Source organism: Chiloscyllium plagiosum, chromosome 1 (genome assembly GCF_004010195.1).
Source record: "Chiloscyllium plagiosum isolate BGI_BamShark_2017 chromosome 1, ASM401019v2, whole genome shotgun sequence".
Lineage (NCBI taxonomy): Eukaryota > Metazoa > Chordata > Chondrichthyes > Orectolobiformes > Hemiscylliidae > Chiloscyllium > Chiloscyllium plagiosum.
In genome coordinates this window covers 85431724-85457529 of record NC_057710.1, presented here as the reverse complement: position 1 = coordinate 85457529, position 25806 = coordinate 85431724, and the positions used below count along the sequence as shown (strand labels likewise).

At 40.6% G+C, this 25806-nt stretch overlaps 1 protein-coding gene across 7 annotated transcripts in view; it reads left to right on the top strand.

The window, feature by feature from the left end:
- Positions 1-25806, top strand: part of cracd (capping protein inhibiting regulator of actin dynamics) — a 216741-nt gene that overhangs the window by 80171 nt on the left and 110764 nt on the right. The window contains exon 2 of one of the 7 annotated variants that reach the window (XM_043690514.1): positions 14171-14295. The exons of 5 other annotated variants lie outside the window; for them this stretch is intronic. The gene's annotated coding sequence lies outside the window, so the exon portion shown is untranslated. Of the gene's footprint in view, positions 1-1341; positions 1359-14170; positions 14296-25806 lie in introns of those variants that run through there. One more of the 7 variants, XM_043690487.1, reaches the window with a different exon arrangement.

The window sequence follows — 25806 nt, the reverse complement described above, 5'->3', positions numbered from 1 at the left end:
CCTTGAAGAAGCATGCCCTCCATAACCTGTTCCAGCATGATATTGACATGCCCTTTTCTAAGTCTCATTAATGTCATCTTCTCAGTTTCATTAATGTCCCCCAATATGTGGGGGTGGCCGATACATCAGTGATGCAACTGGCCACTTGATCTGACAATAATAGAGAGAACTATGGGTAATATGTCTGCTCATCTCATCTACATTCTGCATGTACAGAGGTGTGGGCCATCATACAAGTGCTATTTGCCACTCACCTGTTCAGTTCTTATCAAGTGATCGAATCTTTTATGGCATAGTCTCCTGGTCTCTCCTGTGCCTTTGGCTGTTGCTGGGCAGATTTCTTGTACATGTAGTGAGGAACTGGATTTCTCATAGGCAGGCTAATTTTTTTTGAGGTTGAGGTAGATAGATTATTGAGAAGGGAATTAGAAGAAATTGGGCGTGGACAGAAAAATAGGGTTGATGCCATAATCATATCAGCCATGATCATACCAGGCTCAAGGTCTTGAATGGCTGACTCCTTCTCCTATTCATATATGAGTTAATCTTTTGATAACAGCCTTAATGATCACTTGAGGGGCATCAGAAAAACCTGGAATTGCCTATTCTGAACATGAGATTTGAACACACAGTTGACCCAAAGATCACAATGCTTTGTATTTTTATTCTACTGGCATTGGGCCATTACAAACATGAAGGGAAATTAAGGAAAAGCAAGCAATTATTTACTGTAATTACATCCAATGACAGCTATGGCTTACATGGAGTTGAGAAATCTTTTATCTTTCTGCTCCTTCTTTTCCTTCCTCTGCAGACATCCTTTTATCCAGAGAAGGTCCATTCAACTGCTCCAGCTATCCTTCGTCAACGTCATCATCTCTTGCTTGAGGACCTGGCCCAACAACTCGAGCATCCCCAAACCCCCACAAGCCCCCAGATCAGCACCCTCCCTCTCCATCATCACCTGCTACTGGAGGTTCTGTTACCTGTGGATGCCTACCCATGACAATGCTGGCTCTCCATGAGTCTTCCTGCATCATTTCCCCCAAAGAATAGCAAACTCAATCATGGCTGTCACTGGCCTTGCTTTCCATCTCCTGCCTTCAGCTGCTGTTAATTGGCCGTCTTCAGATCTTTGATTAAGTCATTGGGTTGTATCACTGACACTTCACAGATTTAGTTCTGGTATTCTCTTGCTCAATTTCAGCTCAGTAATCTTCTTCAGGTGCTTGCCAAGTTCACATATTCAGTTGCTCTGACCCTGAACACTTTTAGACACTATGACATATGTTCCTTCATTGGATTAGCACCAGAACTGTGCCTTTCTACTGTCTCTGGATTTGACAAGAGTTCAGAAAGTAAGTTAAAACTTGATTTATATGTTACACTGATTAAACTTCACCTGTATTCACCTTCTCTGAACTGGCTAGATTGTCTAATAAGCAATGCCATTTCATTTTGTTTGCTTTTCCTGCGTGCCACTATTTGCTTATGTAACAAGGCTAAGTTGATTGAAAAAGTTAGGTGAAGGCTAGCAGCTGGGGAGTGTGTGCTTGATGGCACAGCAAAACAGAATTAAAGACATGGAGGCACCGACCTTTTAAAGTGAAGGAGAGCTATCAGGTTTGTGCATGACAGCAATCATGTATCAGCCTTAACTTACTAATCACACTGTTACTCAAAAGTCCAAAAGGCATGGCCCAAGGGACTTGAGCACATCATCTGTTTTGGCATTTCAAAGCAGTACTCTGGAAGCCCAACACTGTCAGAGGTGCTTACTTTCAAATAAGGCTCCAACCACCTATAAGGTGGGTGTAAAAGATTTAACAAAACTATGAGGATGAGCATGGGCTTTGTCTTGGTGCCTGATCAACCCATGTGCCTTTACTCACATCTAAAAGCCAGATGATCTGACCCTTCATTTCAGTGCTATATCTGGTGGACCTTCCTGAATGTAAATCAGCAGGGATATTCCCAATGCTATCAACAATGACTAAATTTCAAAGTACTTAACAGGCTTAAAGAACTTTACAACATCATGGAATCATGGAAGACATCACATAAATGCAAGTTCTATTCAGTTCTCAGATTGCTTTAAGTAAGGTGTGTAATAGACTTTGCAAATTCCAAGTGAGAGCAGTCTTTCTGTCTGAATTTCAGATTCCTTGAGAAAGCTTGCAGGTCTGAATTGTGCCATGGTATTTCCTTATATGTCTATGCACCAGGCCATCCTCCCTTATTGGATTCAGCATGCCAAATGATCTTCCTAAATAAAAGACTTGCATTTTGTATAGATCCTTTCCTGATCACCAGCGATGCTTTATCCTAATGAAGTACTTTCGAATTATAATTGTAATGTAGGAAAGTGGACATTCTTGAAAAGTGCCAGAGAAAGATTGATTAGACATACAGTGAGCTGTGAGTCAGTTGAATGAGCTGAATCCTGCTTCTTCATTACCTATTCGCCGAGCTGAGAATTTGTGTGGCAGACGTTTTGTCCCCTGTCATCCTCAAATTCCCAGCTCGGTGAACAGAACCACAACAACGAGCATCCGAGCTACAAATCTTCTCCCAAACTCTTCATTACCTACTTGTCTCCCGTTTGGCACTGCACCCTTCAGCAGGATTACTGCTCTTCTATTTTTTTGAACACCAGCATATTACACAGGTTTTACATGGAGTTTATGCAAATTACTTTGATAGCTAGTTCTTCAAATTCCACAACCCAATTGCAATAAATCCCAACATTTTAGGTTAATTTAACAAGGGGCTGCATCTTAGAATATTCTGGTTTGGTGTCAGCTTAATCAAGTTTCACAGAAGGTTTCTCTCCTTTAGGCTAGTCAATTTTCTCACACTGTCATTCCAACCCACCTCATTAATTAGTTACTGTGTCCCTCCGGTTCAATGCTAGCTGGATTCTACTATTTCCTAGGAACAACTCATCGCTCTTGGAATACCCTGGAATAGGCTGGCATTGCTGGCACTGGTTCCATCTTTAAAAGACTCTATTGTGCAAGGACACATACTGTCAGTCCAGTGTTGCCCTGCACAGTTCCTGACATTTGCCTTGGATGTGGCAGGGAAGGGGAAGTTGGTGCCCTGCTTTGCAAATGGGCACCTGAAAGTCCTGCTGGACAGGATAGTGCAGATGTTTCCTACCCCCAGGATCAGCACAGGATTCTACATCATCAGAGCCCATCAGCTTAGTCCAAGGTTGCCTCCCGTGTCACTGTGGTCTCAGATGTTTGGAGTAATGCACAGTGGTGAATGAAGAAGATCAATAGCTTTCTCTGCTCAGCAGTAACTCTTCACTGTGATAACTCACACTCACCCCATCTCTTCTTCTGTATCCACCTCCCACCAAGGTCATGTTCTGCCCCCCTCATGATGACTTATAATATCTTCCCTCACTCACTGTCATTCACCCCACTCCCTTGCCTCTTAACCCTGAGTGACCTATGTGCTGCCTAGTCACTCCCTCGGAACACTTCATCACCACAGCACTGATAGCTGTGCCACCTAATTTCATTTCACTCAAATCCTCCATTTCTCTCATTCCAGGATTAAATAGTTCGCTGTAGAGCAATAAGAACCAAGATGGGTGGTGTGCTTCCCAACATTCGGCTCCTCAGTCTTTCATGAGAGGATGATCCTGACCCTGACCATGCTGACTGGCCAACTGACTGACTACCCAAGACTCTGAAGTGGTATCAGAGGCTGCCCTTGACTTACTAGGAGAAAGTGAGGACTGCAGATGCTGGAGATCAGAGTCAAGAGTGTGGTGCTGGAAAGACACAACAGGTCAGACAGCATCCGAGGAGCAGGAGAATCGACATTCCGAGATGTCTTTGATGTAGGGGAGAGTGACTAGGGTTTCTGGATGCATTTTGTCTGCTTGTTTGGGTTTGTTGCTGAGAGATCGGCGGACTGTGTTCATTGGGTACCCATTCTTTTTGACTACACTGTATAGGTGATATTCCTCTCCTCTGCGTAGTTCCTCTGTGCTGCAGTGAGTGGTGGCTCATTGAAATGACTGCCAAACTCCTCAGACCCCTTGGCATTATGGGAGCCCACAAACCCATCAATACACTAAAACAGCAGCTAATGAACTTAAACGACCCTATACAGACAACAAGCAAAACTAACGTCATTTACAAAATACAGTGCAAGAACTATAACAAACACTACATTGGACAAACAGGCAGAAAACTAGCCACCAGGATACATGAACCTCAACTAGACACAAAATGACATGACCCTCTCTCACTAGTATCCTTACATATAGATAAGGAAGATATAGATATAGATAGATAGACTTCAACTGGGACAACACATCCATCCTAGAACAAGCCAAACAGATACATGCGTGAGAATTCCTAGAAGCATGGCATTCTAACTGGAACTCTATCAACAAACACATTGACTTGGACCCCATTTATCATCCCCTGAGAAAAAGAACAGGAAATGACATCACCATAGGAAACGACATCACAACCCAAAGAAACCCAGACATATAAATAGAAAACAGGAAACATCAACAGTGCTTCGTCCAGAGGCTCACTTGAAGATGTTATCTAGTATGATGATGAAATGTCTGAAAATGAACCTTCCAGCTCAGCGAGCAAACCTCCATCCAGAATCTCAACCTGAGCTACAAATCTTCTCAAAACATGATAATGTAGTTGAGCTGATCTCATAAATTACCATAATGAAATTTAATTCATTTTTTTGTCTTAAGTTTCCAGTTCTCTTTGTTTTTACAAGCCCGGAACAGAAAAGTCCTGGTTTATTTTCTCTGATTTGGGTAGGCTAGTAGAGCTATCGGAAAACCTTGACGGGTTGATGTAAACTCATCATGGGGTAGCACGATGGTAGCACTGCTGCCTCACAGCACCAGAGACCTGAGTTCGATTCCTGCCTCAGGTGACTGTCTGTGTGGAGTTTACACATTCTCCCTGTGTCTGCATGGGTTTCCTCCGGATGGTCCAGTTTCCTCCCAAAGATGTGCAGGTCAGGTGAATTGGCTAAGCTAAATTGCCCATGATGTTAGGTGCATTAGCGAGGGCTGGGTGGGTTACTCTCCAGAGGGTAAGTGTGGACTTGTTGGGCCGAAAGGCCTGTTTCCATACCATAGGGAATCTAATCTAAACATAATGCAGAAATAATACATTTTATTCGGACTAACATGAATATGCTGGACAGTCATTTCTTACTGTACTTAATATAATCCTTAATCTAACCTAGTATAAACAAAATAAAGAATAAATAAATTGGCAATTTTATCTTTGCTCATTTTTTTAGTTTCATTCTTTAGTTTGATTCATTTTTAAAATATGATTTTGCAGCAGTTCCTTAGAATATAGCATAATAAAAGATGTAGACTTTCTGAGTATGTTGGTCTTGCAAATAGTACATTGGCCTTCATAGTGAGAGAGTTTGATTATAGGAGTGTGCAGTTTTAGTTTCCTTATCTGAGGAAGGATGATCTGGCAATGGAGGGAGTGCAACAAAAATTTATCAGACTGTTTTCTGGAATGACAGGACCGATATATGTAGAGAGACAGGATCAGTTAGAACTATATTCTAGGGGAGGTTGGGAATCTATAATATTCTAACAGAACTAGACAGGGTAAACACAGAGAGGATGTTCCTGATGACTGGAGAAGTCCAGAACCAGAGATCACAGTCTAAGGATTTGGAGTAGGCTATTTAGGACTGTGATGAGGAGAAACGTCTTCACGTAGAGAGTGGTGAGCCTGTGAAATTCTCTACCACAGAAAGCAGTTGAGGCCAAAGCATTGAATAATTTGAAGAAAGAGTAAGATGTTGCTTCTAGGGCTGAAGGAATCAAAGGTATGGGAGAGAGTGGGAACTGGGTACTGAGTTGGATGATCAGCTATGATAATATTAAATGGTAGAGCAGGTTTGAAGGACCAAATGGCCTACTTCTTCTCCTACTTTCTATATGTCTACATTTTTCTGCTATGATCCAGCCAGTCTTTTATTATAACTCTGTTAGGAGACCAATGAACCCACCATGGAATTTCAGCAGCGTGCAACACTTGACTTCCTAATTTTAAGCCAGGACAAATAACGAAAGTGACTGAAGAAATTTTAGGAAACAGTGGTCATAACTTAAATACTTTTGTAGTCAAGTAAATACAAAAGTCCATTTGAAACAAAAATATTGGACTGAATAGAATGAATTTAAATGGAAGTAAGACTAGCAAATAAAATAACAAGGCAGCAGAATATAATTAAACAATGAGATTGAATATACTAAAAACCATTCTGACTTGGAGGAAAGAGCAGAAATCAATGAAGTCTTAAAGCAATTAAAATATTTTTTAAGAAGGTGGCACAGTGGTTAGCACTGCTGCCTCACAGCGCTAGAGACCCGGGTTCAATTCCCACCTCGGGCGACTGACTGTGTGGAGTTTGCACGTTCTCCCCGTGTCTGCGTGGGTTTCCTTTTCGCTTCGGCGGGTCGGTGTGGACTTGTTGGGCCGAAGGGCCTGTTTCCACACTGTAAGTAATCTAATCTAATCTAATCATAAATAATAAATGAAAGACTAACATACACAAGGAGGTCATAAAAATACCAAGAGCAAAGAAAGGAAACAAAGGACAATAGCAAACTCTTTTTATAACAGGGTAGGACAAAGAATAGGGGGGAAACCATTATATTAGCAGATCTGTTGCTGATCCTTTCATGGCAAATGAGTGTGACTACTAGTAACTGAGGTTTCACAGGAAATATCACCCAGCATCCATACTCTGACAGATTAAAAGCATGCACAATGGATAGCAAATATTCAGTCTGTAATCTGCTCAGTCATGTTAGAAGTATTTTCTGCCTGAAAAGTCTTAAAATGGTACTAGCTTCAGTGGGTAAGTTGAAGTTTAATATAGTGCCTTATTGCACTGGACTCACGTTTTACTTTGTATGTATTCTTTACTGAGCAGTTACTATGTTCCAGTCAGAACTCAAGAACCCACAAATTTGTCATTTGCTGCAACCCAACAGGGAGGCTTTACTCCAAAATGTGTATTCTGTAAGAACTCAAAAGAGGCCTGAACAAGCTCACAAACCTGGCTGATGACCCGCTTATGTAACTCATGAGTGCTTGTGTGTGATGTGACTTACCCCTCTTAAAGAACACTGTCACAAAATAACATACCCAGACTATAATGTGTAAAAATATGTTTATGGGATGTGAACATCACTGCTAGATCAGCATTTATTGTTCATCGTGATGATGAACCATCTTCAGAAGCCTGTGTGGTTTGTATGGTGCAGAAATGCTGACTACTGTTATGGAGTGAGTTCAGGATTTTGAGGTGATGACAGTGATGAAATGATCATACAGTACCAAGTAATAATGGTGTATAAGTTGCAGGGATGTTGGTTTTCCCAAGCATCAGCCACAGTTGTACTTCTAACGTAGGAGATAGTGGACTTGAAACCTTGATGTGTTGGCGAGTTATTGCAGTGCATCTTGTACATTGTACATTGTTGGCACTGCCTGTTGGTGGTGGAAAGGATGTAATGTTTAAGACATTACTTCAGCTAAGCCGAACTATATAATGTCAGGATATCAAGCATTAACAGCTCTTCAATGCATAATATAGTGCCCTACATGAATCCTTTTCCTGATAGAATACCATAGAGGCTTTGGAGAAAATGGTCACTAGTGCATATGCTCAGCAAACTAGTGCTGTGCCTCAGTCATTGTCACATTCAGCAACTTTATTGCATTAACTTTTGGAAAAAGTGAGGACTGCAGATGCTGGAGATCAGAGCTGAAAAATGTGTTGCTGGAAAAGCGCAGCAGGTCAGGCAGCATCCAAGGAGCAGGAGAATTGATGTTTCGGGCATAAACCCTTCTTCAGGAATGAGGAGGGTGTGCCAAGCAGGCTAAGATAAACGGTAGGGAGGAGGGACATGGGGGAGGGGCGTTGGGAATGCAATAGGTGGAAGGAGGTTAAGGTGAGGGTGATATGTGACCTCGGCGCCCCCACCACACACTTCGTCTATCACCCTCACCTTAACCTCCTTCCACCTATCGCATTCCCAACACCCCTCCCCCATGTCCCTCCTCCCTACCTTTTATCTTAGCCTGTTTGGCATATCTTCCTCATTCTTGAAGAAGGCCTTATGCCCGAAACATCGATTCTCCTGCTCCTTGGATGCTGCCTGCATTAACTTTTGCACCACTACATTTCTAGTCCAGCAAGGTAAATAATGTTGCTTGACTCAGAAATGCAAAGGGTCAAATAGCAGATGTGAGAGTAGAAGAGTTGCTCTGGAAAAATGATCAGAATATAGTTCAAAAGGGATAGAAATATGAAAACGTAGAAAATAGGTATAGGGATAGGCCTTCATGTCTGCACCACTTTTCAATGTGATCATGGCTGTTCACGCAATCTCAGTATCTCATTCCTGCTTTCTCTCCATACTACTGGAACCCTTTAGCAACAAAACCCACATCCATCTCCCTCTCAAATATATCTAATGAACTGACCCCAACAGCTTTCTGTGGGATAGAACTTCACAGATTCACAACTCTCTGAGTGAAGAAATTCTTCCTCATCTCAGTCCTGAATGGCTTACTCTCTATTCTTAGACTTGTGACTCCTAGTTCTGTACTTCCCCAACATCAGGAACATTCTTCTCGGATCTAGCCTGTCCAGTCTCATGAGGATTTTATATGATTCAATGAGATCACCCTTCATCCTTCTAAATTCCAGTGAGTACAAGCCCAGACAATCCAGTCTTTCCGCATATGTCAGTCCTGCCATCATGGGAATCAGTCTGCTGAACCTTGGCTGGACTCTCTCAATAGCAAGGATGTCCTTCCTCAGACTAGGAGACCAGAACTGCGCTCAGTTCTCAAGGTGTGGCCTCACCAAGGCCCTGTATAACTGCAGGAAGAGATCCATAATCCGATACTCAAATCCTCTCACTATGAAGGCCAGCATGATGAATAGCCAAAGGTAGTTAAATTGGAAAAATGCAAAGCTCAGTGAAATAAGGGAAGACCTGCCTTGAATTGAGTGCAAAAGTTAATAAACTGATAAATGAAACAGATGTAAGGTATCCTGAAATATGAACTGGAGAGTACTAAGTAAGCATGAACTCATATTTTAATTGGATCATGCTGCCAATGTGGTGACCATCAAATGTGCCATGATTCGCCAACATAAACTTCAACCATTTTGACTCCAAATCTTCTTTTAATACACCAGGTTTAATTGCTCCACAAACTGAGCCTCAACTATGTCAAACCAGTGGACAGGGTTAATGTGACCACAGCAAAAGACATATGCCAGGGCCCATCCAATAGCAACATTATGCTGCCTGTCTCCTCTGATCCTGTATTTCTTCAACAAAAACCAGACAGTAGAAAATGATGATCATTCACAGATATTATATAAACAATGTTGTTTACAGTTTTGTTGATAAATGTCAGCTGATAGTAAATGTTTGCAGCTTTAGGATGTGAACTACTGCTTTTGTGAAACTTGAGGATAACATGAAGAAAATCACTGAACTAGTTGGGTCAGCATGCAACTATTTCATGTAACTGTGAAACAGACTCTGGAATGAAGGACAGCAATTCAATATGGCTGATAAGGCCAGCCATACAGCATCTTGTTTATATGGATATTGAGCGCTGGCAGCTATTTGGATGCTGAAAACGTTATGGAGAAATGACATCATTAATATTCTTTCATAGCCGAGGACAGACCAATAGCACTACAAGTATTTCACAGTGGTGTGGGCACACAGATGGGTTTCAGTGCTCAACATGATGTTACATGCATCTGCTTTACATTAGCCCTTTAGTTCCTGAACAATGTATTATTGGCCAGCCCAGTAGCTTTGTTTATATCAAACAAAGATAAAAGGGCAAGTCCTTTATTTTTCATGTGTTCATATATTTTGAAATATCTTAATGCAGGAAGCATTATTTGAAAAAAATAATGTAATTACTCAGCTTCATGCAGAGCCCTGTGCTTCCCACAATACAACATGGCTTGAAGCCAAGACCTATTATTTCTTTAATCAGTGTTGCAATTTTGACTGCAGCAGACTTAGGAATATGGAGTGAATTTGGAAAGACTCCAGAAATTTTTAGAGGGTTTGGCATGCAGTCTCAGTGCAACGGAGCTGGAACTTTGTCTTGAAGGTTGAAGCAAACAGGACAATGATAGTATGGGACAGTACAGGTTCTAGAGAAGCAGTTTTTCAAATTTCAGTTTTAATGCCAATCATATCCATTCTAAAGTTGGAATTGTACTTTCTCTGGCATCTAATTGATTACATTCAGATCTGGAAGAAAAACGTGCCACAATAATATAATCACACAAGTAGATTTAAAGCAGCATGCCCATAAGGATGAATAATTGAACTTTCTTTTAATAAAGTTGAATGGGTCCTTGTGTCCAATGTGTCTGCTGATGAGTCAGCCGCAAGGCATGTATTGTCTTCAATAACTATCTTTCTTGAATTGGCTGCACTGGTGAGATTAGCAATGCAATTATGTGCTTTGAAGGAATCCTGGGGTCACTTTAACTCCATCATGTGCAAACCAAATGCTTAGCTACTCTCCAGCTTCCAAACCTTGTCACACTGTCCCTCTTTCTCTTGATAACTGTCAGGAAAGTATCCAAGAAGCAGGTGGAAATGAAATACTTGTATAATAGAGTAAAATGCAAGATAGTGAATTTGCAGATTGTTTTACATTCTTCCCAAATTTTGTTTCCACTGACTGCATTGTAGTCATAGAGGTAAAAATATTGAATTTGTGCAGACCATATGTTTCTATGGGATAATTAACCAGCTAAAGCTTGCAATCTCCATTGTTATTTTGTGTATCCCAATTTTAAGCAGTTCATGAATGGTGGTCAGACTTTTTGCCAAGGATCGAGATTTCTTCTGTAAAATCTCCAAATCTCTACCTCAGTTTCCTCTAATATGTTCCTTCAAGTCGATTCCTTTAACCAAACCTTTGACGATCTACTATAATATCACTTAGGTTACATTCCTACCACTCACATTTTAACTAGAAGTGGTAGGGCTGATTTAGTTTGACAACATCTTTGAAACATCATGGGATGTTCTACAGGAATATATGATATTATTATCGTTGCAGCAGCCTGACTTGATCTTCTGAATTTAATTCCCTTTGGTAAATGCTTCATTCCAGCTTTGACCCTTTGTCAGATGACTGCACAAACATTGGGAACTTGGATTACAGAACACTGAAGGGAAAAAGATGGATGCTGGCATTTCAATCTAATGGCATTAAAGAAGGCAAATCAAAAATAAAAATAGACACAAAATGAGAATTAGTTTCTAGTAATTGTGGGAAAAATCACTCTGCTGAGACAATAGCAGCACTATGGGAATTGGTTAATTCGTATTGTTTATATAGTGCTCTTCAGCTGAAATGCCTACTATCCCAGTATCAGGGTGGAAGGCATAATGCTACCCGTGCTCCAGCTGTGACTAGAACAGGGTGGATAATGAGATGCAGAGCAGCAGTGGGTGCTGTGCTATTTGAACCCTGAGAATTGTTAGGGCGGCACCGTGGCTCAGTGGTCAGCACTGCTATCTCCCAGCGCCAGGGGGCACAGGTTTGATTCCACCTTTGTGTGACCATCTGTGTGGAGCTTGCACCTTCTCCCTGGGTCTGCCCGGTTTCCTCCGGGTTCTCGAATTTCCTCCCACAGTCTAAGGATGTGCAGGTGAGCTGGATTAGCCATGGGAAATGTAGGGTTACATGGAGTCACCGGTTTGAATGGGATGCGTATTGGAGGGTCGGTTGGATTTGATGGGCTGAATAGCCTGCTTCCACACGTAGGAATTCTATGATTTTATGTTCCAGAGTTCTTGACTTGTGAAAAGTATGTCCCTGCCAGTTTTTAGATGTCAAGATTTGTAAGGGAACACCCTGCTGCCCTCCCACCTCTAGTTAAAATGTGAGAGGGGGAATGAAATGCAAACCCACTCTTCACTTGTCTCTCAGTAACACCAGGAGGAGCGGCAGTAATGGAGGAGAAATGAAATTCCCTCTCGCCTCCATAGCTGCTACCCACTCCACTCCACTCCTTCATTCTACCCTCTGCTTCATATCAAACACTGAATGTGAACAGGTCAGAGATTATGAATTTTTCCAACTCCAAAATAAAAATAATTTGGTCTGATTCCCTGTTGCTCCTCCTGCACCCCTTCCCTACCTCTGCCTCAACAACTATTCCTGACCTTCTATCTCTAATCAGTGGAGCACCTTCCTCATGTACCAGTTAACCCTTTTAAAAATCTTTGCTATCACCCCCTTCTGAAAAATAAACATCAGCAACTCATCCATTCTCTAAAATTGCTGCATTTCCACTGGTCTCCCTTCAGTCTCTGCAGTTCTGAAACATGCTGTTACCTCCCAAGCTTGTGTGACCCTTTCTCTGGGGAAGCTTTAGCCAAATGATCCCATTCAATACAACAGCACAGCACAGGAAGAGGCCATAGGCCTATCATGTACTACCACGATGCCATTCTAAACGAATCCCATCTGTCTGCACATGGCCTGTATCTCTCTATTCCCTTTGTGTCTTAATTTTTGTTAGTGTATCTGCGTCTATCATGTCCTGTAGATGCAGCATGTTCCAGGCACCTACCACCCTCTGAGTAAAAACATCCTGCCTTGTACATCTCCTTTAAACTTTCCTCATCTTACCTTAAACCTATATCCCCTACAATTTGACATTTCCACCTTGGGAAAAAGACTCTGACTATCCGCCCTATCACACCTCTCATAAATTTATATACTTCTATCAGATTGCCCCTCAACCTCCAATGTTCCATCAAAAACAATCCAAGTTTGTCCAACCTCTGTTTATATCTAACACACTCCAATCCAGGCAACATCGTGGTACACCTTCTTGTCTCCCCAAAGCTTTCACTCCTTCTTGTAGTGTGGCGACCCGAATTACACACTAATACACCAAATGTGGCCAAACTAAGAAGTTATATACAGCTGCAAAATAACTTAGCATTTTTGTTGCCACTTTCAGGGAGCTATGGACTTGGAGCCCAAGTTCCCTACCAATGTCAATGCTCCTAAGGGTCATATTTACAGTATACTTTCCTCTTGCATTTGACCTCCCAAAATGCTTCACTTCACATTTGTCTGGATTAAACTCCATTTCTCCGCCCAACTTTCCAACTGACCCATATCCTGCTGTATCCTTTGATAACCTTCTTCATTATCCATAACTCCACCAACTTTTGTGTAATCTGCAAACTTACTAATCAGATCACTGACATTTTCATCTAAATCTTTTATATATATTACAAAGTAATAGTGGTCACAGAACTGATTGTTATGGAACACTACTTGGTCACAGACCTCCAGTCAAAAAAAAATCTCTCCTCACTCATTCTCTGTCCTCTGTGACCAAACACATTTTGTATCCAATTTGCCAACTCACATGCAATCCATGTGACTTAATCTTCTAGACCAGCCTACCATGAGGGACCTTGTCAAATGCTTTAGTAAAGTCCATGTAGACAATATTCACTGTCCTAACCTACAATCTTGGGATTCAATCCTTTCATTACTTCCCAATGTTTAAAACTCTTACTAACATCTATTTCTCAAGTACATTTTGAGTCACCCTTCCTAATAGTTTACTCCACTGCCTCATGAACTGGGATTGGCTTTCCTATTTGTGAAACACTTTGAACTGAATTTTTCCAGAAATTGATTTGGAGATGCCAGTGTTGGACTGGGGTGTACAAAGTTAAAAATCACAAAACACCAGGTTATAGTCCAATAGTTTTATTTGGAAGCACTAGCTTTTGGAGCGCTGTTCCTTCATCAGGTGGTTGTCTCACAATTGCTGCATTTCCTGATGAACCACCTGATGAAGGAGCAGCGCTCCGAAAGCTAGTGTGCTTCCAAATAAACCTGTTAGACTATAACCTGATGTTGTGTGATTTTTGAACTTTCCAGAAATTGGCTGAGATTCATGGAGGGTACTTACTGTAATACATAGAGGATTTTCTTAGAACATTGTCCCAAGCTTGCCTCATTAACAAAGTGCCACGCCTCTTTGGTGTCTTTCTTGCCCAAAGCACTTTACTGCCAAATCTCTCTTTCAGGCCCAAGAAAGATTGATGAAAACTTGGAAGATTGATGGAAACCAGGAACCTGCGCAACCCCAGGCAAAATGATGTCGGCCATTCGTAACTTAATCCCAACACAGAAGCAGACATAGGAATGTCAGGTAGATTTGTCGGAAGCAGTGGGCAAACTGTTTCAGAAGTTGGCGGGCTCAATCTGGATGGGAATATGAATAGGAAGAGTTGAGAGGGATTTGGACCAAATGCTAGCAAATGGAACTAGGTCAGATTGGGACGTCTGAATGGTGCAAACGAGTTGGACTGAAGGGTCTGTTTCTGTGCTGTATGACTCTATGACTCCACTAATGCTATGGTACAGGAGTAATAGTGATGGATCACACAGTGCTGTGAAACAACATGTCCAGCCGCACTGTTGGTGACTGCTAACAACCGTGACCAGATACCTGGCTTTGTGTCTATGCTGAAAGGCAAGTCAAGTATGTCGATCTTTTAAAGTGCAGCTGAGGGGGTAACCCACCAGAAGGCAAGGCAAGGCAATGCAGGGCTGCTTGAGCATCAAAGTCGGCACAAGTTGAGTGAGTACGAAGAGGGCAGGCAAGCAGCTCTGAGACGCATCCTAGTTTAAACTGTGAGCTAGAGGCTTGTCCTTGCACACAAAGTATCCTTGCAGAGCATTCCAATGGGAGGTGATGGTGTGCTCCATAGGCCATTGTTGATGCAATGAGGCTGGTATATGAATGCCAATGTCTGTGGATGTAAGGTCCGTGTGACCACTGTCCATGGAACTTATCCTGAGTAGTTGGTACCATGTGTCCAAGGTGACAATCCAGAGGAGCAAGTGGCAAGTTAGAATTGCCAAGTACTTGCTCTGACTTCCTTGTTGGAATTCTAAACATCTAATTTGTATCTGATGGGTGAGAAAACAGGAAACTGCACATTAATAGGATGAATTTAGATAATGATGAGAGTGATAAATGAACAATAATCCATGCCAAAAGGCATTTCAATGTTCACTAGCAAGAACCTTGTATCGACTTCCAGGGATTGGTTGGAAAATGTGACTGAATAGGGCCTCACTCAACTTTTGGTTTTCCTAAATTTCTCATCATATCCAATGTCATTTTAGGGATAGAAAGATTCCTCTCTTTGATTTCTGTTATGTTAAAGGTACTATATGTCACACAAGGGCTTTAGAACCAGAAACCAACATTGCAATGGTCAGAAATAGCTCAGGGTGGGCAGATTTAAATATATTAGAAGGTGTGTTTGAGAGAGAGAGAGAGACAGGCAAAAAAACACATGTAGAGAAGAGTCTATCAATAATGTAACAGCTCAATTAGAGCCTGGTATATCTCAGATTACACTGAATAGCAGTAGTTAATAGACTGTAGACTGATTCTTGTCTTGTCTGACTGTGTAAATGGAGGTGAAAATTGAGGGAGATGTAAAATGTGCTGCTGACTCATTATCATCTGTTTTAACACTATTCAGCAAAGTCAAGATCTACCTCTATAATCACTTACGTCCTGTGGTTACTGTTCCTTTTGTTAATGTGGTGAAGAAATTAATTCTGATTTTTGTTGCTGGAGGGGGCAAAAGGTTGCATACTGTTTTTTTATTCTCAATGTTTAAAGATGATAATTTACTCTGTAAGATATGTTCATATTCATTCTTGAACTAGGAGTTTCTTGGCACATATCCAGGAAGACAGTTAAAATATAAATCTTAATGAGAAATATAAAATGTCTGCCAAAGGAATATGATTTTATAGCTTGGCAATAAATAATGTTGCAAATTGGGCTCTTTAATAAAGAGAAAAGATGCCTTGCAGTTTAATTACAAAGCTATAAATAAGTTAATTGCTTGTTAACATAGCTGGGATTCAAACGATAAATGCAGTACAGTCTGCCTGCTTTATTCATCACTGATACAAGCCTGATAGGCTGATAGGTGTTTGCTGCATTACACAGGGTTCCTTGATCATGCGCAATAATGTTATTTTGAACAAGCAATGAAAGAAAATGCAGCCAGAAGTGTTTTTACTATTGTGTCCCAGTAAACTTATTCAATTTCATGATAAGATTTTGACATTCATTAATACAATTTTAAATATAAACTTCACCTTTTAAGATTATAACAAGAATTAAACTAAATAAATAAAAGTGGAACTATTGAAGACAAGAATGTAAAATCTGAAACAAAGAAAGAAGAAAAGGAAGATGTCATTCATGAGAAAAACAGAAATAAGAAAAATAATTAAATAAACATTAATCAATGCAATAAAAATTGTATAACATGCCACAAATGTCTTCATCTGAAATTTTGCAAGAGGGCTTCATGGATTTTTTTCAGTGGCCTGGTGCTTCTGCTAAAATATTGAGTTTGTGTTTCTGGAGGCATTGACTGTACTTAATATTTAATGGTTTTATGCTCAGTACATAAACTAATATCAAAGGTATTTATATGAAATGCTAAGTCTACTATTTTCAGAAAAGTTTATAACCTGTTTATTTTAACCATGTTTATTATTCATACTGCATCCTATATTGCAATTGCAACCTATAAACAATTCTAATTTTAATATAATTATTTTAGAAGATTACACTCGACATCTAGTTACATTTAGGTACAGTTAATATCATCTAAATGAACTCTTGAGAAAAAGTGATCTGTAGTAAGTTGTTGAAGAATTCTAACATTATAATTGTAGCTATATTTGCAGTTAGGCTATTAACAAATGTGATGCTGTTGGAACAAAATCATAAAAAGTACTATTTATATAAGCTTAATTTTTTTTAATTCTCTGCACCTTAGTGAAGAAATTGACCTAATTACACAATTGTACATGTAGTGCAAGTAGCTTAGTTAAATCTGTATGCAGTGCTGTCATGGTAACATCAGTAGCCTAGCAATCCAGAGGCCCAGTCTGAGCCCCTAGAGACAATACAAACTAGTAGAATTTGAATTAAATTAATAAATATGGAATATAAAACTTATTCCATCAGTTTTTTTTAATATTGATCTTCTGTTTCTATGCCATTCCTTTTTTTAAGTTTCCTCTTCATTTTCTTCACCTGTCTTCTGAAGACACTGATTCATGCGGCTGTTTTTGTATGAGCTTAGACTGTGCTATCATACCTAATATCAACTAACTCCGCACAGGCTGGGAATTCAAGGCAATTAGTCAGAGGCAGTTATATACTATCTTTAATATAATTAAATATCTCAAGCTGCTTCACCTGTTAGAGACAAACACAACTGTTTTGCATCCACTAAGATCCCCATTAATGACAAGGGAAAAGGAACACTTGTAACACCCAATTTGGGTGGCACAGTAGCTCAGTGGTTAGCACTGATGGCTCACAGCGCCAGGGACCCAATTTCGATTCTACCCTTGTGTGACTGTTTGTGTGGAGATTGCACATTCTCCCCATGTCTGTGTGGGTTTCCTCCAGATGGTCCACATCAGCCAATCTAGTATTTAGTGAGTACCCAGATAAGCAAGCTGAAGAGCTACTGTTGATACATGATATCCCAGACAGACCATGGATGACGTGTGGCGCTGATGAAGGGTCCTGGCCAAAACGTCAACTCTCCTGCTCCTTGAATGCTGCCTGACCTGCTGTGCATTATCCAGTGCCACACTTTATAGGCTCTGACTCTCCAGCATCTGCAGTCCTCACTGTCACCTAGAACCTGCATCAATAGTAAAACAAAGGACTGTGGATTTTGGAGATCTGAGACAAACTGAAACAGAATTTGCTTGAGAAACTCAGCAGGTCTGGCAGCATCTGTGGAGAGAAAACAGAGTTAATGTTTCGAGTGACAGAACATGGATGAAACTGAGAGTGAACATCGTCACTCTCGCAGAACTGAATATTGTTATGTATAGAAATGGGCTACTATTCTAACTACTTGGAGATGAAGCAGCTGGATATGAAGCAGCTGGCTTCAATGATTCCCAGTGAGATTGTCAAATGCCTGAAGCACACTTCAGTCAGCACAATTTTCCCATCATTGTGACCTTTAGTGGCCTTTAGTTCACAAGAGAAAAATTCAGTTTTATAAAGGATTAAGAAGTTCAGTGCCATGAATCCCCAGTTAAATGGAAAGGCTGAGGGAGCAGTGAATATCACTCAATGAATCTCTACAGAAATAAAGAAAATCAAAGTGAGATGTACATAAGACAGTCCTTGAGTAGAGGAGCACGCTGCCTGATGACATGGAAAGCAGTTCTTATGTTAGACGCAAACTATTCTTACAACAGCAGAGGGGAAAGATATAAAAGAGACCTAAGGGGCAACTTTTTCACGCAGAGGGTGGTACGTGTATGGGATGAGCTGCCAGAGGATGTGGTGGAGGCTGGTACAATTGCAACATTTAAGAGGCATTTGGATGGGTATATGAATAGGAAGGGTTTGGAGGCATATGGGCCGGGTGCTGGCAGGTGGGACGAGATTGGGTTGGGATATCTGGTCGGCACGGAAGGGTTGGACCGAATGGTCTGTTTCCATGCTGTACATCTCTATGACTCTATGACTCTAAGTGAGAAACTGGTGTGAATGAAAAGGTCAAGGTGAAATGGCAGAAAATCAAATTTCATTTTGACAGGTCAGAAGAAGGGTCACATCAACTTTGCTTTCTCTCTCCATAGATGCTGCCAAACCTGCTGAGCTTTTCCAGCAATTTCTGATTTTGTTTCTATTTCCAGCGTTTGCAGTTCTTTGATTTTTCATTTTGACAAGACCACCAGACCAGGATATAAACCTTCAATGCTTTCAAAAAAAGCGACCCTTGTCAAGCAGTTGTCACCTTGACTGTATGTGGTGGGAGTAACTGGAACAGTTAGCTTGATATGTCTGATCCATTCAGTCATGGAATTTTATCATCCTCTCAACACTAAGGAGGAAATACAGAAAAAAAAAGAGATTGAAGGGGGTCATCAGAAACCTAATAATGAGCCTTGGCTCTTCCTCTTCTGCTTTAACTTAATTGTCTTTACTCATTCTTTGCTTCTTGATTCTTTATATTCTGACCAGTTATCTGATATAGCAGCAGGTCAGGCAGCATCCGAGGAGCAGGAGAGTTGATGTTTTGGGCATAAGCCCTTCCTGATGACTCCCCTGCTCCTCAGATGCTGCCTGACCTGGTGTGCTTTTCTAGTGCCACACTTTTTGACTCTGATCTCCAGCATCTACAGTACTCACTTTCTCCTATCTGACATGGCAATCAACTATGTGCAATTATGCTTTTTCCTTAATATTCACTCTATCTTTATCTTAGAATCATGGAATTCTTACAGTGTGGAAGCAAGCCATTCAGCTGAACAAGTGTGCACTGACCTCTGTAGAGCATTCCATCCAGACCCATCTCCCACCAAACTTATTCCCTGTAATCCTGAATTTCCCATGAATGATCCACCTAGTCTTCACATCCCTGGACACTACGGGCAATTTAGCATGACCAGTCCACCTAACCTGCCCATTTTTGGACTGCGGGAGCAAACCGGAGCATCTGGAAGAAGCCCACACAGACACAGGGAGAATGTGGAAACTCCACACAAACAGTTGCCCGAGTGTGGATTCAAACCCAAGTCCATAGTGCTGTGAGGCAGCAGTGCTAACCACTGAGCCACTGTGTCGCCCTGTTAACTTCTTTAGTTAACCATGGATGGTAAATCCCTCCTTGGAATTTTTTTCTTTATCGTAGAAAAGTACTTAATCTGATTATTCTGAAATAAAACCTTAAATGTCTGACAATACTGCTCTATTCATCTTTCTCCTCGGCTATTTTCCTAGTTCCCTTCAAGTAGCTCAGCTTTAATGTCCAAATATTTGCTCTAATTAAAATTTAAGATACTAGTCTTAGATCCGCACTTCATCCTTTCAAACTGGATGTAAATATCAATCAAATTTCCTGGTACCCAGAGGTCATTTACTCTGATATCATGAATTAATCTTGTTAATTGCACAATACCATATCTAGTATAGGAGAGAGTAAGGACTGCAGATGCTGGAGATCAGAGTCGAAGAGTGTGGTGCTGGAAAAGCACAGCCGGTCAGGCAGCATCTGAGGAGCAGGAGAATCTACGTTTTCGGCATAAGCCCTTCAGCATCACTCCTGATTAAGGGCTTATGCCCGAAACATTGATTCTCCTGCTCCTCGGATGCTGCCTGACCGGCTGTGCTATTCCAGCACCACACTCTTCGACTCGTATCTACTATAACCTACTTCCTGACAGGTTACAGACCGTGCTGCTTTAAGACCATGTCTTAAAAGCATTCTATTAACTCCTGAGCAAAGCCATTATTACCAATTTGTTTAGTTTTCATTTATAATGAAAATCATCCAAGATTATTGCCATCTCTTTATGATAAGTAACTAATATTTCATCTAGTTTACTTTTTCAGACATTGTGGTTTCAGTGGCCTCACAGCGCCAGAGACCTGGGTTCAATTCCCGCCTCAGGCGACTGACTGTGTGGAGTTTGCACGTTCTCCCTATGTCGGCGTGGGTTTCCTCCGGGTGCTCTGGTTTCCTCCCACAGTCCAAAAGATGTGCAGGTCAGGTAAATTGGCCATGCTAAATTGCCCCTAGTGTTAGGTAAGGGGTAAATGCAGGGGTATGGGTGGGTTGCGCTTCGGCGGGTCGGTGTGGACTTGTTGGGCCGAAGGGCCTGTTTCCACACTGAAACTAATCTAATCTAATGATGTCATAGCCAGTCTTCAGCTTTATCCAAAAATCCTACAAACTTGTTGACAATTGTAAAGGCTGAGGTTCCCATGCTCCTGTCTTCCAAGTTTCCTTACTTACCTCACTGCAGTCACAGCTCCTGTTCCTGACATCTGACATTTAGAACCAATTAATTAATTTATAATCAACACATCCCAATATGTGTAAACAGTACCAGTAAACTATATAATGTTGATAAAACAATACTTGCAATATTGATAAAAATGATAGTTTCTAATAATACCAGTTATCAATTTGCCTGCTCCTTCTGCTGCACAAAATTGGAAATCGAATGATAGATGCAGAAAAAAAAGAGTAGAAGAATTAAACATCTCCTCCCTGCCTTTCACCAAACTCCCTTATCAGCACACTGATTCTTGCAGTAGACATTACTTAAAGCACGTCTTTCCCTGGTACACCAAATTCCTATTTTGAACTAAATCCCCAGATATGCATAGTTGACTTCTATCTCACTCAGGCAAGGTCTCCTTCATACTGCTGTGTATCCTTAATGACCGTTCATTTTAAAATCCATGTTCTTACAAAGAGATGAGCTGTCAACCTCGAGCTTAGCTTCCTGCTACAGTCATCAGCACCTGTTCGGGATTTCAGGTGATTGGTACATAATTGACATGTCAGGTAAATATCTAATTTTTCTTCATGCAGTTTCAGTCCTGGGAATGCATAACCATATATGGCATGGTATGTTTATCATAATAAAACAAGCTCAGGGTACTTCATGATGGCATCAGAAACAAAATCTGACATCAAGGCTCATAAGGAGATATTAGGGCAGATGACTAAATCCAAATGATCCTAATATCTCTTCATGTCACTCAGGTGCAACTTTGATTTTCTTTCAAATTGAAGGACGTAAACTGGTTATGCATTCTCAGTAGTGACAATGAAGGAAAATTAGATATGGTATTGCTGTGTTATTTATTTTTTGGATCAACACATGGTCCACTTTTCTGTGAGGTTTGCTTATACCAGTTGTGTACACTGCTTTTGTTTATTTGCCATGGTGATATGAACAACGGAGAGCAATTCTTTGAATTTGTTCCAGATGATATTGTACAGTGTGACAGTTAAATATTTGCAAATACAAACAGGTCAGTCAGCATTTGAGAAAAATATAGTACAGGTTAACGCTTTTTGTGTGGAAAAGTGGACATTGAAAATAAGTGAGGACAAGAAAAGAATGAAAAGGGGAAGAAGAATAACAGATTAAAGACAAAAAAACAGGTATGCATACTACTAAATCTCAAAGAGGCAGTAAATAAGTTTAATGATCTGTAAACAGGTTTATAGAAAGCTATAAAGAGACAGAAAAAATAAGTTGAGGAAAAATAGTGAAATGGGTCAGGGAAATATAGAAAATGATTAAAAGCAGCTTCAAGCAATAAAAATAATTATTAAATGTGGATGTGAGGAACAGGCAGAAAACTGGAGCTGACAGCTGGGTATGAATTAATTTATATCAATGCATGAAGTGGAGGTCTTTAATAAGTCAACGAGGAAGTTAAGATGCTAACATCAATTTACTGCTGTCAAACTCCCCGGAGGGGAATTGCATTGGTAAAGAGTGTGGGTGGGTGATTTAATGCTGCATTGTTACAGCTGTTGCAGCAATTGTCAGTGAATTTACCCAACCTGTTCTAGCTGGTTGCCCTGTTATAGGAAGGATATTATTAAGCTGGAGAGAGTTCAGAAAAGATTTACCAGGATGTTGCTGGGAATGCAAGATTTGAGTTAAAAGGAGAGGCTGGATAGGCTGAGATTTTTATCATTGGAGTGTAGCAGGTTGAGAGGTGACTTCATAGAGGCTTTTAAAATCATGAGGGTTATAGATAAGGTATCCTTTCCCTATGGTGAGTGATTTAAAGACATTTTTAAGGTGAGAGGTTTCAAAAGGACACAAAGGGAAATTTTTTTACACAGAGCATGGTTCATGATGAAATGAGCTTTGAGAGGAAATGGTAGATGAGTACAGTTACAACATTGAAAAGGCATTTGGATAAATGCCTGAATAAGAAAGATTTGGAATGATATGGACCAAGTGCAGGCAGGTGTGACGGGTTTAGATTATGATTATGCTCATCATGAGCTGGTTGGATCGAAGAGTGTGTTTCCGTGTTATAAGACTATCTTTGTGCTGAGCTTGTTTAAAGTAACATTATGGGTCAGAAAAGAAGATTCTAGAACAGGAATAAACACATGAGATGCAAGGACGCTAGACTCATGCTTATTTTAAATTTAGTTGTTCATTCATGGGAAGTGGTCATCACTAGCCATATGTTTATTACCAATAATTAATTGTCCTGGAGGTGTTAGTGGTGATTTGCCTTCTTGAATTGATGCAGTCCTTGTGGTGTACTCACACACACTACTGTTAGGAAGGGAATTTCAGGACTCAAAGGGAAAAAACAGAGAAAAAACAGCAAATGACATATACTTCAACTAATCTTGTATACTTCAAAATAAAACTCTAGTATGCACAGTACATATATTGAGTATTAAATTTTTTTTTCTGTTTTTTCATTCTGGTGATATTGCTCTTTATTATTCACTCAGGATGGTATGATTTGGAGGGGAAGTTCAGGTCATGGTATTTTCATGTATCTGATGTCTTTGCCCTTCTAGATGTTAGAGATTATGTATTTGGGATGTGATATCAAAGTAGCCTTAGTGAGCTGTTGCAGTGAATCTTGTAGATGGTGCACATTGCTGCAAATGTATAATGGTGGTGGATGGAGTTTATGGCAGTGAATGAGATGCCAAACAAATGGGATACTTATCAGGATGTGTTAAGCTTCTCGAGTGGTGTTGGAGCTGCAAACATCCAGATAAGCGGAAAAGTGTTCCATCATACTCCTGACTTGAGTGTTGTAAATTGTGGACATGATTTTGCATTCAGGAGGTGAATTACTCCCCACAGAATTCCCAACTTCTGACTTGTTCTTGTAGCCACAGTGGGTGATTCAATTTAATTTCTGATCTGTGATAACCCCCAGCATTTTGCCAATGTCAGATTTATTGATGGTATTACCTTTGTATGTCTAAGGAGATAGTTAGATTAATTCTTGCTGGAGCTGGGCAAAGCCTGGAACTTGGTGGCTTGAATGTTGTTTATAAAAAGAGATATTTGGTAAAGCAATCATGCAAATTACATTTGATCTTCCTGTGGTAAGGGAAACTGCACCATAACTGGAAATGTGTTGCTGGAAAAGTGCAGCAGGTCAGGCAGCATCCAGGGAACAGGAGAATCGACGTTTCGGGCATAAGCCCTTCTTCAGGAATCTGGCTTATGCCCGAAACGTCGATTCTCCTGTTCCCTGGATGCTGCCTGACCTGCTGCGCTTTTCCAGCAACACATTTCCAGCTCTGATCTCCAGCATCTGCAGACCTCACTTTCTCCTCAAACTGCACCACAAGCAATGGATCAACTAAACTAGTAACAGGGCATCTAAGTGTTGTCTCAATACAAAAATCAGGTCAGAGATAAATGGCACATGCTGCAACTGGTACAATTGCATTTGACAGCATCAGAGATGAAGAAACCAAAGCTGGGTATCATGATAGAATATGCAAAGTTAGCATTCCTCTATCTGATTAGCCTTTGTATCTGTTAAATCATAATTTCCACCTCTGAACACATCATAATTTCTCTCTACTGTCTATTTTCTGGAAGAACATTCTTTGGTTACTTGTATTGTGAGCAATATTTACTTAGTGCCATTTCCAGAGGTCCTCATTGTGCATATCTGTTAGGGGGAACAGTTAAGTTTAAATCCACAAGTAGTCATTTTGTCATTGATTTTAGCATCATGTGTCATTTACAGGTTTGAGTCTGTCTGTCTGCTGAATCAGATCTTGGGAAGGTTAGTCCCCATGGTTCTGTTAGGAAGCTGCATCAGTGCTAGCACCAATGTTCAATGCATCTTACCATCAAAGAAATCAATAATTAACATTGACATTCTGGTATGCCTTCTTTTATGCAGTTAGAGACAAAACACTACAGATGCTAGAATCCAAAGTAAACAGGCAGGAGGCTGGAAGAACAGGCAGCGTCAGGAGGTGAAGTCAGATCAGCTGCTTAGGTTCATCCGAAGAACCATTCAGGGTTAGTTAGTCAGGCATTCATATATTATAGCAAAACAACTGGGAATCTGCTTTTGATGTTTTCTTTGGTAAAAGCCTCTCCCAACACATCATCTGCCCAAGTCAGAGGACAATCCGTGGACTCAGAACCTCTCTACAGTAAGAATCTATTCGAAGAAAGATATAATATCAGGGATTTACAAAACTAAAACTTAGTGAGTTAAAACAATTTGTAGTGATTATCAACATGACTCCTTCTTTATTTTAATTCAAAATATAGTCTAGTCATAATAAAGGATACAAGCCTACAGTTCCATTTCTCACTCATGTTCCAGGAAATTGAGTTTCTATACCATAAACACTCATAATATTTACCTAGTCATTTTTACAAATGGCTTAGTTATGTTCAAAAAATTGATCTTTTCCACAACAGCTCCAGACAAATGGAAGGTCTTCTGCACTTCAAACTAATATGTTAGTACATTACCACCTGCATTGATTCTTTCGATCTAACATTGTAACTCTTGCAGAAAATAGGCAGAAATCCAGAAGCAGTGTTGATAAAGCCTATTTCCATCACTACTCCAAGGTTCCTGCTGAAGGTGTGGCAGCATTCTCCACAGAAATTGTACTTGTATAATTATTGGAAAAGCGCAGCAGGTCAGGCAGCATCCAAGGAGCAGGAGAATCGACGTTTCGGGCATGAGCCCTTCTTCAGGAATGAGGAAAGTGTGTCCAGCAGGCTAAGATAAAAGGTAGGGAGGAGGGACTTGGGGGAGGGGAGTTGGAAATGCGATAGGTGGAAGGAGGTCAAGGTGAGG